Source organism: Hemiscyllium ocellatum, chromosome 15 (assembly GCF_020745735.1).
Source record: "Hemiscyllium ocellatum isolate sHemOce1 chromosome 15, sHemOce1.pat.X.cur, whole genome shotgun sequence".
Taxonomy (NCBI): Eukaryota; Metazoa; Chordata; class Chondrichthyes; order Orectolobiformes; family Hemiscylliidae; genus Hemiscyllium; species Hemiscyllium ocellatum.
Genome location: NC_083415.1, coordinates 23,927,752 through 23,943,958, shown reverse-complemented (window position 1 = coordinate 23,943,958; position 16,207 = coordinate 23,927,752). Strand labels below are relative to the sequence as shown.

Sequence of the window (16,207 nt, the reverse complement as noted above, 5' to 3'; positions counted from 1 at the left end):
AGATGTAATACAATGGCTTAACTAAAGTAAATCACAGGAAGAAACCAAACAGAAAAGATTAAACATTTAATTACCACTAATATGCATTTAGGTTCTCAATGATCACCTTAACACAAAATTCTATAAAATGTTTTGGAAAAAAAACTGATTTTATTTGCGTGCAAAATATTGTGAAAAATATGTGGTTTAGTATATGGTGCTACAGCACCTAAGCAGGACAGGAAAGGAGGACAAAGGGATTTGAACAGGTCACAGCTTCTCTTTTTTTTAGCTTGGAATACTAAGTGGTCTGGGAAAATCTAAAGAGACAAGGAGAACCACATATTTAAATATCTTTAAAATAATGAAAAACCACTTTTAAATTCTTGAACTGACCTACAAGAAATGAAAGGAACACATTGATGAGTGTTATCATGATATTTCAAGTATGTTGGTTGAATGAAGCCATTAAGGATTGTCAGACAGCAAGCAATGAATGACCCAATCATCATGGAATTTTGGACACATTATTGAAATCCTGGTTCAAGAGGAAAAATGCATTAAATCCTCCTACTCTGCTTGTAGTGTGTCGTGAAACTATAAACAAATACTACAACATTTTATTAACTAACTTACAAATGAATAAAATGAACTCAGCGCAAAACTTTTAGCACTAAAATTATAATATGTCAAGGCACATGCAGTTAAATAACAAGTTAATTCATACTATAGAAATACCATATCAGCAATTAATAATTGAAATTAACAACAAAAAAAAATTGGTTTAGAATGGATGAAAATCTGCCACAGAATTTTAGCCACAGCAGGAACTGTTCATTCCTGCTTGTGTTTTATTGTAATTTTTGAGCAGTCTTTTATTACATCCTCACTATGACATGTGCTGTAATTTCTGTTTGCTTTGAATGCATTTTGAGGCCATAACCAATCATATAAAAATTGAAAAGCTTCTGAGCTTGCAAGATCTTAAAAATACTGTGTGACTGATGATTAAATTGCTTGAACCTTTAATTTGCAAAAGTTGAAAGAAGAATAACTCCTGAGAATTTGCTGCTTTCCAGAAGTTAAGACTGTTTGGACTGAATTCGACTTTGTTACATCAGTCTTTATATTCCAACATTCATGAGTGAGATTGACAGAAAATTTAAGAAACATTTGCAAACTGACATCTGAAATGAAATGTACTATTGCTAAATTTCTGTGTGACTCAGATATAGGTGGGAAGGCATAATGTAATCAAGCAGAGTCAGCACTGCCTTCACAAAGGGGAATTTATGCCTGACAAATCTGTTAGAATTCTTTGAAGAGGTAACAACAAACAGGATGAATAAAGAGGAACCAGAAGGGGCAATGTATTTGGAATTACAAAGGACATTCAGTAAGATACCACACAGAAGGTTACTCAATAAAATAAAGCCCATGGTGTTAGAAGTAGGATAATACCAAGAGTAGTGAATTGGCTAAATAATAGGCGATAGAGAATTGGAATAAAAAAGTGACTTTTCCTGGATGATAAGGTGTAGTTACTGGAGTACCATAGGGATCAGTGGTGAGTTCATAATTATTTACAATGCATATTAATGACTTGGATGTTGGAAGTGAATTCACTATTTGCAAATTTGCAGGTGACACAAAAATAGGTTGGAAGGCAAATGGTGAGGATGATGCAACAGATCTACAGAGGAATGCAAACATGTTAAGAAAACTGGTGAAAGCTTGGCAGTAGAATACAATCAAGTGTGTGGTGCAGGTCAGGCAGCATCCGAGGAACAGGAAAATCAACGTTTTGGGCAAGAGCCCTTGTTGCAATATATGCAAATCTGCACTTGGCTGTCAAATATGCATTCTGCTGGCAGATTAGAGGAGTGAAAATTATTACAATAGGGAAAATCTGTTGACAGCTTCAATACAGAGAGAATGAATCAATCACAATTTACTAGATTCAAATTCAATGGGTAATAGGGAAAGCAAATGGAATGTTAACAATTATTTCAAATGGATTGGAGTATAAAATAGTGTAGTTGTGCCAAAACTAAACAAAGTAATAGTCAGACCACACTGGTAATACTGTGAACAGTTTTGATCTCCTTAACTAATGAAGGACATACTGACATTGGAGGAAGTCTAAACATGATTCATTAGATTGATTCCAGTAGGGCAGGTTTTTCGTATGAACAGAGGTTGGATAGGTTGAGCCTATACTCATTACAGTTTAGGTGAATGATGGGAGACCTTATTGAAATGTATAAGGATAAATGTAGAAAATTAGTTTCCTCTTGTGGACAAGTCTAAGACCAGGGGGCATAATCTCAGAATAAAGGGTTAAACATTTAAAACAGAGATGAAGGGAGTTGTGCATCTGTGGAACTCCTCACGACAGATGGCCGTTGAGGTGAAGTCATTACTATATTGAAGGCTGAGATAGACAGATGTTTAATTGGTAAGAGAATCAAAGGCTATGGGGTAAGGCAGGAAATTTAAGTGAGGAGTATCAAATCAGTAATAATCCCATTGAATAGCAGAGAAGACTTGATGGGCTGAATGATGTACTTCTGCTCCTATGCCTTCTGGTGTTATGGAGCATGAATAATCTTGGCAGTAACTGGCATCTGCTTGGCCTCATAGATTACTTACAGTGTGGAAACAGGCCCCTCGGCCCAACAAGTCCACACTGACCTGCCAAAGCGCAACCCACCCATACCCCAACATTTACCCCTTACCTAACACTAGGGGCAATTTAGCTCGACTAATTCACCTAACCCACACATCTTTGGACTGTGGGAGGAAACCCACACAGGCACGGGGAGAACGTGCAAATTCCACACAGTCAGTTGACTGAGTCGGGAATTGAACCCAGGTCTTTGGCACTATGAGGCAGCAGTGCTAACCGCTGTGCCACCATGCTGCCCACTAAGATCCTTTTGGCTGTGACAGTTAGCTTTCTCTGTATCATTTAAGAGGCATGTGTTGTATATTTTTCCTTCCAAGCACAGCACATTATACTGTACAAAAGAATTGTGACAAGGAACTTACAGCTGCCGTATATACCAATTGATCCATCAAAAGTACTGGGAACAAATACTTAAGGCACATATCATTCTGACCAGCTCACTTATTGCTGAAAGCAACTCTAAACATCTTTTATCATCATAGATTGTGCTAACTGGTTACTGCTTGTGACTTTTCATCTTCTAATGGTCACACAATTTAGTGTAGGCACAGGGGCAAAAATCACAGGTCTCTGTATTGCTTCTGGACCAGGTCCCTCAAATAATCACATTGGTCTTACCGATAAACCCCACCTGAGCACAGCAGGTCCCTTTGAGTCCCCACCCCAATTACTGACCCTGGATACAACCACTCTCCTCCTCACCCCCAGCCTGGGCCATGTCCTGGTGGCTGATAGATCTGATTTGTTGATCCATTTCTTATTTTCTATCTGTCAAGAGGTGGCTAGGTATAGCATTTGGGGCAAATTGGATCAAAGGTTATGGGGAGAAAGCAGGATTAGGCTATTCAGTTGGATGATCTGCCGTCATTGTGATGAACAGCAGAGCAGATTTGAAGTGCCGAATGGCCTCCTCCTGCTCCTATCTTCTATGTTTCTATGTTTACCCTTGAGCCCTGCATAAACTGGAAATTCATTAAAACTTTGTTGCAAAAATCCTAACTAAATAAATTCCATTTCTCCCACTACCCTTATGCTCATTGACATACATTGGCTCTTACCCAGCAACACTGCAACTTCAAACTGCTCATACTTGTTTACAAATCCATCCACAGCCTTGCCTGTTTCTGAACTCTTCCTACCTGAAGGTTTCTGGGCCGCTCCAATTATGGCCACTTGCACATTCTCAATTTTAGTCACTGGCATCCATGCTTTCAACAATCTAGGCCCTAACTACTGGAGTTCTCTCTGTAACTGTCTCGATCTCCTTTACAAATGCTCTTCAATCCTTCCTTTTTCAACAGTCTATTATTTAGGGGTGTCATATTCTACTTGTTAATACTCCCTGTGCCTTGGAGCAACTTACTATTTTAAATCTACAATGTAAGTGTGGACGGCATGGTGGCACAGTGGCACAGTGGTCAGCACAGCTGCCTTACAGCGCCAGAGACCGGGGTTCAATTCCTGACTCAGGCGACTGACTGTGTGGAGTTTGCACATTCTCCCCGTGTCTCTGTGGGTTTCCTCCGGGTGCTCTGGTTTCTTCCTACAGTCCAAAGATATGCAGGTCAGGTGGATTGGCCATGCTAAATTGCCCGTAGTCTTAGGTAAGAGGGGAATGGGTGGGTTGTGCTTTGGTGGGGAGGATGTGGACTTGTTTCCACGCTGTAAGGAATCTAATCTAAATGAGATTGATTGTTAAGTCAGAATGGTTTTTATTTTTCATCAATTCCCTTTCTCTGCAATGATCTCTGTTTTGCAATGGCTCTGGAATGTCGCAAACTAATTATTTTTAACTAAAAATCTAACACTATAATTTACAATGATGATATACTGAGGTGTTTTCAGAAAACAACAGTTGTATGAATGTATAGAATGGACTGTCCATTTAAACAAAACAGAAATTCATAAGTATGTGTGGTCTTTTACAGCATCCAGACTTGTCTGTATCATATACCAAACAATAAGCATTCCAATGTCACTCACTTACACATTCACCCTGAACATCAATTATTCTGTACAAATTTGCCAAGTACATCAGTGGGAAATTATAGCTCTTCTGAGCTCTGCTTTCAAAGCATTCACATGCCAAAGATTTATTTGTTGCAAATAATGTAAGGCAAAAGTTTAATCGAAGGTCATTCAACCGAAACAGAATTTTAAGTTCAGTGCTGCATTCAGATTGGCAAAAACAGTGGTTGTATTGTATGTCTTTAGCCTTCTTATCTGAAACACTCTCACACGCCTATAAAGAATTTATGTTCCAAGCTTTTGTGTCATATTTTCATGTTACAATCAGCACAGTATCACTTCAGTTCATTACTGACAAAAAAAAGTTACTTCAACATTTGAAACAAGTATAATGCTTTTTTTTATTTTGATACTGTGGCGTTTCTAATTAGGTTAGAAATTCTTCATACTTTTAGCTTAGATTTTTGTCATTTTTGCCCTTTCTGTTATTATTTAGTTATTGTTCTGGAAATAGTGAAAAGATAAACATTTGTTCAGTTAATGAGAAATGTTATCACTTATTAACGAAAGTCTACTACACACCATGGACTGGAGGAAACTCACTTCAAAAATTGCAATGTCTTATTGTGGGGTTTAATTATTTTATGCAGTGGATCCCTCGCAGTAATTTCCATTAAAATAAAACTGAGCTGTTTATATTAGCAGCTCCAGTAGTTGAGATCGTCCACTTGAGTTGCCATGACTTGACCTCATGTGGGTTGGGTAGATGCTTTTCATTGTTGCTAAATTTTCTGTTGAGAAATTGTTTGCGCGTTGTTTTTTTTTCCGAAGTGCTACATTCTGACAAGGAATTGCGGTCGGCAGTGACAGCTCCACCCTTTAAGTAATTGTGTTAAACTTAATTGAGTACAGCAAGTAGCAATTTATCGCCGGTGAAACTGGCCACTAGTAACAAAAAATCTTGCCAGTGGAAGGAAGCAATAGTAGTTTAACACTTGAGTTACCTATTTTTTGCTGGGTTTGGCTGCAATTGGATCGATGCTGTGAAGACGCCGAGCTGCTGACAGGCAAGTTTTACCTCTTTTCACCGCAGAGTAAACCATACAGTGTTCACCTGGAGAAAAAAACGCCCCGCCTTGCCGAATTAAGGGCACGATTGCGGCTTTTTAAAAATAAAGTGAGAACGTTGCTGAAGTCATGGAATTTTCAACAAAAATGCCGGGTTCATAAATAAGAGGGCAGATTGATTTAATGTATGTTATTTTGGCAAACTGAAGAAAAATTGTTTTCGTTTTCAGAAGTGATTTTTTTTCCTTTATTGGGAACAGAATTATTATTCGGAAGACTTTTTTGAATGTCCGACAAGATTGAAAAGCGTGACGTGTTCACATTCATAAATATCCAAGCAGCTTACTCTGCGAATACTGGGCCAATCTCTTTCAAATGGCAGAAGGACTATGTTGTTACACAGTTCAGTCTTCCTCTGACGGTCATAGTTATTTTAAAGCAGTTTTCTAATTGTCAATGACACTTGATAATGATTGTGGTTGGAATGACAACAAAAGCATGTGAGCTGGGTGCTTTTGTTTTTAAGAATGACAATCGGCATCCTGAATGAAACATAGGAAACTGAATCAGGAGAGTCTTCAAACCCTGTTACTTATTACTGTAATAGACTGTTTGCACCAACTGAGTTAGCATTACAGGAAAAGGCAAAAAAAGTAACAAGCTAAGTTAGGATAATTTATACTAACATTCTCCTAACTGAGTAGCATCAATTAATGATAGTAAAGGACTCGACATTGACACAGCACCAGTAGGTAATGTCATCTGTACAGTCCAATATGTGATCTTCACTACCACACATGTTCTAAACCTGACTTAGATTAGATTAGACTTACAGTGTGGAAACAGGCCCTTCGGCCCAACAAGTCCACACCGACCCGCCGAAGCGAAACCCACCCATACCCCTACATTTACCCCTTACCTAACACTACGGGCAATTTAGCATGGCCAATTCACCTGACCCGCACATCTTTGGACTGTGGGAGGAAACCGGAGCACCCGGAGGAAACCCACGCAGACACGGGGAGAATGTGCAAACTCCACACAGTCAGTCGCCTGAGTCGGGAATTGAACCCGGGTCTCTGGCGCTGTGAGGCAGCAGTGCTAACCACTGTGCCACCGTGCCGCCCAAAAATATGTTATTGCTTCATTGAGATGCGTAAGTACGTTAGTGACAATATAAAAGGTTGTCATGGTGTATTGGTAGTGACCTTACCACTGTGCTATGAGGCCCAGGTTCAAGGTCCAGAAGTGCATCATAACAGCTCTAGACCTGCTGAGTTTTTGCAATCACTTCAGTTTTTGTTTCTAATGTACAGCATCAGCAATTCTTTAGGTTTTCATTAAAAATACTCAATTTGTAGCTATTATGTTAGCCAAGCCCAACCTGCTCCTGAGGTGTGTAATGACATCTTTGAACAATTTGATTAGAAATATCTACTTAAAATATTTGGGGTTCTTATAGTCCAGTGGAATGTTGTAGTGGTTCCTTTGGACTAGGAGGCCTGGGTTCAAGTCCAACTTCTTCCAGGGATGGATTAGAAAATATCTAAAACTGCAATGTTTGTTGTCAAATTGTATTGATGGAGCCACAGGAGTACTTACTGTAACCAAGTGAAAACTAGACCTTTTGACTGGCCACAGCTAAGGTTCTCCAGGAAGATGTCTTCTGATCCCTGTCATTTACTGAAACTAAAGGCAGCAACTTTGATTGGCAATAGCCTCCTTGTGGTTACCAAGGTAGCGACATATCTCAGTTGCTATGTTATATGTAGCTTTCAAGTCCAAGTATCCTTCTTTTCTATATAAATGGTATGCAAATAGCTTATATTTTATGTGTTATTTTGTATGTCTGCTTCCCACGTCAGACCCATAATTCATGCATTCTCCACAATTCCCACTTTACTGAAGTCATCAAAGCTTGGATAAAAGTCTTGTTAATTAATTGGTAATGCTGATGTCTTGCTCCAGAGTTTCATGATGTGTTTTCATACTTGACAAGCCAAATTATAAATTTTAATATTGCCTGTAACTAGACCAGAGTATCAAGTGCTGAAGTAGCTCTTCATTCTCAAACTACTTTGATCCTGACTCCGTTCATTTAGCTCAAACAGAACCAGGCTGTTTGTACTGTAAGGTATTCTAAACTGTACTGAGTTCAGGTTCTGCCATTAGAACACCTTTATTCTAACTTTGCAAATTCTGCCTCTGGTTCTACCTCATGCCATTTACTGCAGCAAATTTTATCCTTGTCTTTTTTTTCTCTCCAGGTTTAGTTCTCCTGCTGTCAGGCTGGACATTTTACCCTTCACCTAAACTTCAGCTAATCCAAACTATTGCAGCCTCTATATCACCACATTCAAGCCCTGTTCATCCATAAATGACTTGGATGAGGAGGTTGAGGGGTGAGTTAGTAAATTTGCAGATGACAAAGGTTGGAGGTGTCATCGATAGTATAGAGGGCTACTGCAGTCTGCAGCATGACATAGACAGGATGCAGAGCTGGGCTGAGAAATGCCAGATGGAGTTCAACCTGGATAAATGCGAAGTGATGCATTTTGGAAGGTCGAACTCAAATGCTGAATATAGGATTAAAGACAGGATTCTTGACAGTGTGGAGGAACAGAGAGGGATCTGGGTGTGCAAGTACATAGATCCTTCAAAGTTGCCACCCAAGTGGATAGGGTTGTGAAGAAAGCATATGGTGTTTTGGCTTTCATTAACAGGATGATCGAGTTTAAGAGCTGCAAGGTTTTGCTGCAGCTCTACAAGTCCCTGGTGAGACCACACTTGGAATATTGTGTCCAGTTCTGGTCGCCCTACTATAGAAAGATGCAAAGAAGGTTTACCAGGATGCTACCTGGACTGGAGGGCTTGCCTTATGAAGAAAGCTCAGACTTTTCTCTCTGGAGAGGAGGAGGAAGAGAGAAGACCTGATTGAGGCGTACAAAATAACAAGAGGAATAGATAGTCAATAGCCAGAGACTTTTCCCCAGGCCAGGATTGACGGGTATGAGGAGTCATAGTTTGAAGATATTAGAAGGAAGGTATAAAGGAGATGTAAAAGGTAGGTTCTTTATGCAGAGAGTTGTGAATGCATGGAATGTGTTGCCAGCTGTGGTGGTGGAAGCAGAGTCATTAGGGACATTTAAGTGACTGCTAGACATGCACATGGATGTGTAGGGGTGCGTAGGTTAAGTTACTATATTTTACATTAGGATTAAATCTCGGCACAACATCGTGGGCCAAAGGGCTTGTTTGTGCTATACTTTTCTATGTTCTATGACAAAAAGAATCAAGAAACTGCGGATGCCGGAAATCAGAAACAAAAACAGAAACTGCTGGAAAATCTCAGCAGACAGATCTGGCAGCATCTGTGGAGAGAAAGCAGAGTTAACGTTGTGGGTCTATTGATCCTTTTTCAGAACTGATTGTAGCTAGGAAAAGAATGGTATATATGCTAAAGATAGGATGGGGTGGGACATGGAGGTAGGGGAAGTGGAAGGAGTAAACAATAGGTGGAGCTGGAGCCCAGAGAGGGAGAAATACAACTGGGCAGACAAAGGAACAGGTAATGGTCAGCCTGGGATAATGAGTAGCTTCTAATTAGCAGCTGCCAGAGGGTTGTTTGTTGTAGCCCATATGATGACATGGGGGTTGGGGTAAGCACATGGGAGATAGTGTTCATGCCCTAAAATTATTGAACACATTGTTGTGTCCAGAAGGCTGCAGGGTATCCAAGCAGAAAATGAGGTGTTGTTCTTCCACTGGAGCACTGCAGCAAGCCTGAGACAGTGATGTTGGCCAGGGAACATGGTGGTGTGTTGAGGTGGCAGCAGGCAACCAGAGGCTCAGGGTCTTTTTTGTGACAGAACATAGGTGTTCTGAAAAATGGTCACCCAGTCTACGCTTCATTTTCACAATGCAGAAGAGACCACATTATGAAAGGGAAAACAGCACCTCATTTTCCAGTTGGACTCAACATTGAGTTAGCAATTTTAGGGCTTGAGCACCTTTTTCCATGTCCTTACCCAACCTCCACCATCTGCATAAAAAAATAACTTTTTCCTAGCTACAGTCAGTTTGAAAGGAGGATCACTGGACCTGAAACATTAACTCTGCTTTCTCTCCATAGATACTACCAGACAAGCAATTTCTGTTTCTGTTCATTCATACTCTCACTGACATACATTAGCTCCTGACCAATCAGCATTTCAGTTTTTATGCATTCAGATTTATGAAATCCATCACGGTTTCTCCATATCTTATCTCTGTGACACTCATCAAATCTTCCACTTCTAGATTATGGCCTTAGCCTTCATTAGCAACATGCCATCTGCAACCTCACACTATTCTCTGGAATCTCTTCTGCCTCTCTTTATTCCTATCTTCTCTTGAAGATTCTATTTAAAATTTTAGACCAAGTATTTGTGCTCTGGCTAGCATCTTGTCCATTGACTCCACATCCATTTCAATTATGCCTCTGGAGAACTCCTTGGTGTTTTATTTTACATTCATAGTGTTATGTAAACCCTTTATTATTTGGTGATTATTTGTTTGGGACAGAATAAATATCATCTGTCACAAATCCATAACATAATTTACAATACTTGAGCAGCTAAGAATGGAAAAGCTTGCATTTATACCATACCTTTCTTGGTTTTGAGGTGCCCCAAATCATCTCAAAGCAAATTAAGTGCTTTTCTAGTCATTAGAGAAACTCAGCAATCAAAGCAGCAAATAGATCAGTGATCAGATCACTCACTTCTTCTGGCATTGAGGGAAAAATTATTGGTCAAAGCATCAGGAGACCTCTCCTGTTTCTGTTCAAGTACAACTGATCTTTTTCATCCAAGAGAACAGGCAAGGTCTCAGTTTAACATCCCAATTAAAATACATATTCTACACTGAACTTACAGGCTAAATTATGTGCTGATGGTTTTTGGTGCTGGTCTTGAAACCATGACCACTTTCATAGAATTTTATCACTAAGCCACGGGAAGTTTGAAGGATATGAAAAATGGACTTTCAGCCTCTTTAGCTCTGTACTAGTTTTAACATCTGCAAATAATAGCACCTCAAGATTTTTTAAATAAGTCACATGCCCGAGCATCAACCATCCAAACAATCTGTTTCAGCTATTTAGCATGGTCAATTTTAAGGAAATATTTGTTGAATTCTGTACTAAATTTACCTTTTACAGTGTCTGAATGTCTTGCTTAACAGTTAAAGTTATCTGAATGCTCATTTGGTTTACTTTTTGCACTTTATTAAGAATGATGTTTCTTTAGGATTTCCTCTGAAATATCTCTTCATAAAGCTGAAGGACTGTAACTAGTTAATCAGTTCACAAACCTCTGCTGTCTAATAGTGGGACCAGTCTCAACGGCCTCTTCGTGACTGCCCTGGAACTTGGAATGTGATCTGATACGTGTCAGAATTGTATATAATACTTCCAGTGCTCTCTGACGAGCATACTAGAGCATTTCAGCTTGACTTCTAGGAGTCTAAGCTGTAGTGTTACTTTAATTTGTAGTACAACACCAAATCCTACTAACTATGGCATTGCACTTCACCTTGTTTTCTAATGATGAATAACAAGTCAACTAACATTTCTACATCTCTCTCAACTCCCACTCAAGAATATCCATTCTCTCAATGTCTCTTATTTATAGCTGGTTATTACCTGACCCCATGGAGTGTGTCTTCAGTGGTGGTGGAGTGTATGTGACAAATCATGTGGCTAGCCCACTTCTGGCCTGCTCACACCATTTTACAGAGGATGGGCAGGCATCGTAATCAGCAGCTTATCTACCTTATGTAAATAAATAATGAAGGTGCAATTGGATTTGTTAAAATCTCAGTTGACCCCAATATCACCTGCCTGTTCCATAAAAGCAGTTTGCATGGACAGACAGGTGGGACTGAGCATTCCACTTTATTTAAAGAGTTGGAAACAGTAGGAAGGAGTGAGGGTACTATCTTACTAGGATGTCCTTTGTTTATCTGGAGAACCCCATCCCCCAAGAGAAGATCATAACCTACTTCCTACCTCCGGCCTAGATTACTAAACCTATACACTCCTTGAGTTTCTACCAAAGATGTAAATATTCCCAGACCAAAGCCCCTGATTTAACTCACTCCTCAATGCATTCAGCTTCCCGTGTGGGCTGTCACCAATCTTGGCAGTGCCCATTCTGGAACACTGGCAATGCTGAGACTACCCACCCAAAGCACATTATATCTTGCAGGCATTTATCTTGAGTCTGTTGGCTCATCACTGATTTTTCTTCTGGGGCCAGGCCATCCAGCCCTGCATAGTTTTCTGGCCATAATTTCATACAGTTGTATACACTGAGCATCATGAAATATTACATTGTAATATGATGCTGCAATAGCCTTCAGTCAGCCAATTTGAGGCAAATCGAGCAAAGCCTGGACAGTGCTTGCAGAATCTTAGAATCCCTACAGCATGTGGAAGCAAGCCATACGACCCCTTGAGTCCACACGGACCCTCTGAAGGGCATCCCACCCAGAACCACCACTATATCCCTGCAACCCTGCATTTCCCATGGCTAATCTATGTACCCTGCACATCCTTGGACACTATAGGTGGATTGGTCATGCCAATTTACCAACCTGCATATCTCTGCACCATGGGAGGAAACCAGAATATCTAGAAGAAATCTACGCAGACACAGGGAGAATGTGCAAACTCCACACAGTTGTCCAAGGGTGGAATCCAACCCAGGTCTCTGGTGTTCTGAGGCAACAGTCGCTCAACACTCAGCCACTGTACTGCCCTTATGATATCACCAATTAGAAAACTGTAATATCAACAGAGGACTAGGTTTTTTTCCAGAAAGAGAAAATGGATTGGGAATGTGTAATTAAAGCTTTTTTCCAAAGAATAGATGAGTTTTAGTCATGTGATAGGCACTTCAAGGAATCAGTTTCAATTGGACAATTGTTTTCTATCCCTCTGGCCAATGTCCAGTCTTTACCTTAGAAGATGAATTGAACTATTAACGCCCCCATAAGGTCAATGACATCAGGTTTCTATGCCCCTGGTCAATCCATTGTTCATTGTCTGAGATATTTGTATCATCGATAGTCACAGGTGAGGTGCCAGAAGACTGGAGGTTGGCAAACGTGGTGCCACTGTTTAAGAAGGGTGGTAAAGTCAAACCAGGGAACTATAGACCAGTGAGCCTGACCTCGGTGGTGGACAAGTTGTTGGAGGGAATCCTGAGGGACAGGATGTACATGTATTTGGAAAGGCAAGGACTGATTAAGGATAGTCAACATGGCTTTGTGCGTGGGAAATCATGTCTCACAAACTTGATTGAGTTTTTTGAAGAAGTAACAAAGAGGATTGATGAGGACAGAGCAGTAGATGTGAGCCATATGGACCTCAGTAAGGCATTCAACAAGGTTCCCCATGAGAGACTGATTAGCAAGGTTAGATCTCATGGAATACAGGGAGAACTAGCCATTTGGATACAGAACTGACTCAAAGGTAGAAGACAGAGGGTGGTGGTGGAGGGTTGTTTTTCAGACTGGAGGCCTGTGACCAGTGGAGTGCCACAAGGAACGGTGCTGGGTCCTCTACGTTTTGTGATTTACATAAATGATTTGGATGTGAGCATAAGTGGTACAGTTAGTAAGTTTGCAGATGACACCAAAATTGGAGGTGTAGTGAACAGTGAAGAGGGTTACCTCAGATTACAACAAGATCTTGATCAGATGGGCCAATGGGCTGAGAGCTGGCAAATGGAGTTTAATTCAGATGAATGAGACCTGCTGCATTTTGGGAAAGCAAATCTTAGCAGGACTTATACACTTAATGGTAAGGTCCTAGGGAGTGTTGCTGAACAAAGAGACATTGGAGTGCAGGTTCATCGATCCTTGGAAGTGGAATTGCTGGTAGATAGGATAGTAAGAAGGCATTTGGTATGCTTTCCTCTATTGATCAGATTATTGAGTACAGGAGTTTGGAGGTCATGTTGCGGCTGTACAGGACATTGGTTAGGCCACTGTTGGAATATTGCATGTAATTCTGGTCTCCTTCCTATCAGAAAGATGTTGTGAAACTTGAAAGGGTTCAGAAAAGATTTACAAGGATGTTGCCAGGGTTGGAGGATTTGAGCTATAGGGAGAGGCTGAACAGGCTGGGGCTGTTTTCCCTAGAGCATCGGAAACTGAGGGGTGACCTTTTCGAGGTTCACAAAATCATGATAGGCATGGATAGGATAAATAGACAAAGTCTTTTCCCTGGGGTTGGGCAGTCCAGAACTAGAGGGCATAGGTTTAGGGTGAGAGGAGAAAGATATAAAAGAGACCTAAGGGGCAATGTTTTCACGTAGAGGGTGGTGCATGTATGGAATGAACTGCCAAAGGAAGTGGTGGAGGCTGGTATAATTGCAATATTAAAGTGGCATTTGGATGGGTATATGAATAGGAAGGGTTTGGAGGGATATGGGCCGGGTGCTAGCAGGTGGGACTAGATTGGGTTGGGAAATCTGGTCGGCATGGACGGGTTGGACCAAAGGGTCTGTCTCCATGCTGTACATCTCTCTGACTGTATGACTCTATGTGATAGATGCTGCACTGTTGGCATCACTTCAGGCTTAGGGTTTGGATTTGAACCTTCGTTCTTAGACCATGCTGTGGAGATGCAATATCTGCTCTGCCTTTATGTTGGGTTAATGGTAATACCCACACAGTACAAGGATATGAGGTGCCAGGAGGATCTAAGTTCTGATCTGGTTGGAAATTTCCAGAATTGTGGTCCATTTGTCTCAAGCGATTGGTGACAGCCAAAGTGTAGACCAGCAAAACCCATTTTAAAAAAATTAACAAGGAGGTGTAGCTTTTAAGGCAACTTATGATCTCTTTCGGGTATTGTGCACCTGACAAAATCTCGAGAGCTAAGCATAACGAGGATAATCAATCTTTGAACATGCCAACATTGGTTCTGTTCTTGTGCCCTACTGTTCCTGTTCCAATTTATGTATCATTGTGTTTCTCTACCTGGTCTACATTTGAAGCTTTGAGGCCACATGTAGAAATAGTTTGCTATCATAAGGATGCATTGATGGGTAAAGATATTTTTGACGAGTCATCAAAATAGTTTTATAAAGTTCACAAGTGCGATGCCTGTTATTGTGGGTACTGACATGAGCTTATGGCTTGAATGCTACTTTAGTCCTCACTTACATGGATTTGTAATTTGTAAGAAAGTACCTGGGATTTGTGGCTGCTCTATAGATGGTCTGCTGGTAATGATCAGTTCAAGGCGGTCTCTGAAATATCGCTGCAACATCCTGAAGCTTTGGTTGCATTGGTGTCTGTGCTGGATTTGATGTTGGTGCAGTTCAGCCACTAACATGAGACCCAACCACCAAACCATGACCTCTCTCTTCCCTCAGGTGATAGAAGATTATGATCTTATAATGTGCATTCATTTGCTTCAGCTCAATTTGATATATCTGTCATTTATCCTAACTGTCAGCTCCGTGATTTGAATTAAACAATTCACCTGGTATAAGTAAATCATATAACTCTGCAAAATGATCAAGAAGGGAATTGAGGGAGGCAGGAAAATGATGGTGCTGTTGATAAGTGAAGAGGAGGAGCAAGTGGAACAGATAGTGAGGTTGCCGAGAGCAAAGCACTAATGGGAGGAGAGGAGATACCTGAATGCTGAGTAGGTGTTAAGTAGGCAAAAGTGAGGACTGCAGATGCTGGAAATCAGAGTCTAGATTAGAGTGGTACTGGAAAAGCACAGGAGGTCAGGCAGCATCTGAGGAGTTAATGCTAAGTGGATATAGGTCAGGCCCACTTAGAGTCAATCCATGCAAACAAGACATGGGGATGGGGGTAATCAAAATAGAGGAAAGTGTTCAGTATCTGAAGTTGCTGAACATAATATTGAGTCCTGAAGAATGTAAAGGTGCCTAAGTAGAAAATGAGGTACTGTTCCTTCAGCTTGCTCAGAACTTTGCTGAAGCACTGAAGTAGTCCTAGGACAGAAATGTTAGCATGACAGTTTATTGAAAAGGAAAGCAACTGAAAGTTCAGAATCATTATTACAGAATGAGTGGAGGTGTTCAGCAAAACGATTGTCCAATCTGCATTTGGTGTTGCAAATGTAGAGTAGTGTACATTATGAGCAGAGATATTGCCAACTGGATTGAAATAAATTCAAATTAACAACTGCTTTACCTGATGGTGTGTTTGAGCTTTTGTTAGAGAGGACATAAAAAGGCTTTTGTTGTACTTTCTGTGTTTTCATGGGAAGGTACTATGGACAGTGTTGAAGAAGTGTTAAGAGAGACAGAGGAGTGGGCAAGGTGTTACAAAGGGAATATTCCCTGTGGAATTCTGAAAAGGAAGGGGAGGAAAAGATATATTTCTGCTGCTGGTGATGGAAAGGCAGAGGATAATCCTTTGAAAGTGGAGCCTTGTGGGATTGAAAGTGAGGACAAAGGGGTCCCAAGCATT

General features: G+C 40.6%; 1 protein-coding gene and 1 long non-coding RNA gene across 5 annotated transcripts in view; one reads left to right on the top strand and one right to left on the bottom strand.

Moving 5' to 3' along the window:
* The window catches only part of LOC132822719 (uncharacterized), a 34,933-nt gene extending 29,208 nt beyond the window's left edge, over positions 1–5,725 (bottom strand). Inside the window, exon 1 of the long non-coding RNA XR_009645465.1 lies at positions 5,641–5,725. This is a non-coding gene — a long non-coding RNA (uncharacterized LOC132822719). The remainder of the gene's footprint in view (positions 1–5,640) is intronic.
* LOC132822718 (breast carcinoma-amplified sequence 1-like) overlaps positions 5,475–16,207 on the top strand; it is a 105,896-nt gene continuing 95,163 nt past the window's right edge. For all 4 annotated transcript variants that reach the window (XM_060835999.1, XM_060835997.1, XM_060835995.1 and 1 more), the window contains exon 1: positions 5,475–5,703. The gene's annotated coding sequence lies outside the window, so the exon portion shown is untranslated. The remainder of the gene's footprint in view (positions 5,704–16,207) is intronic.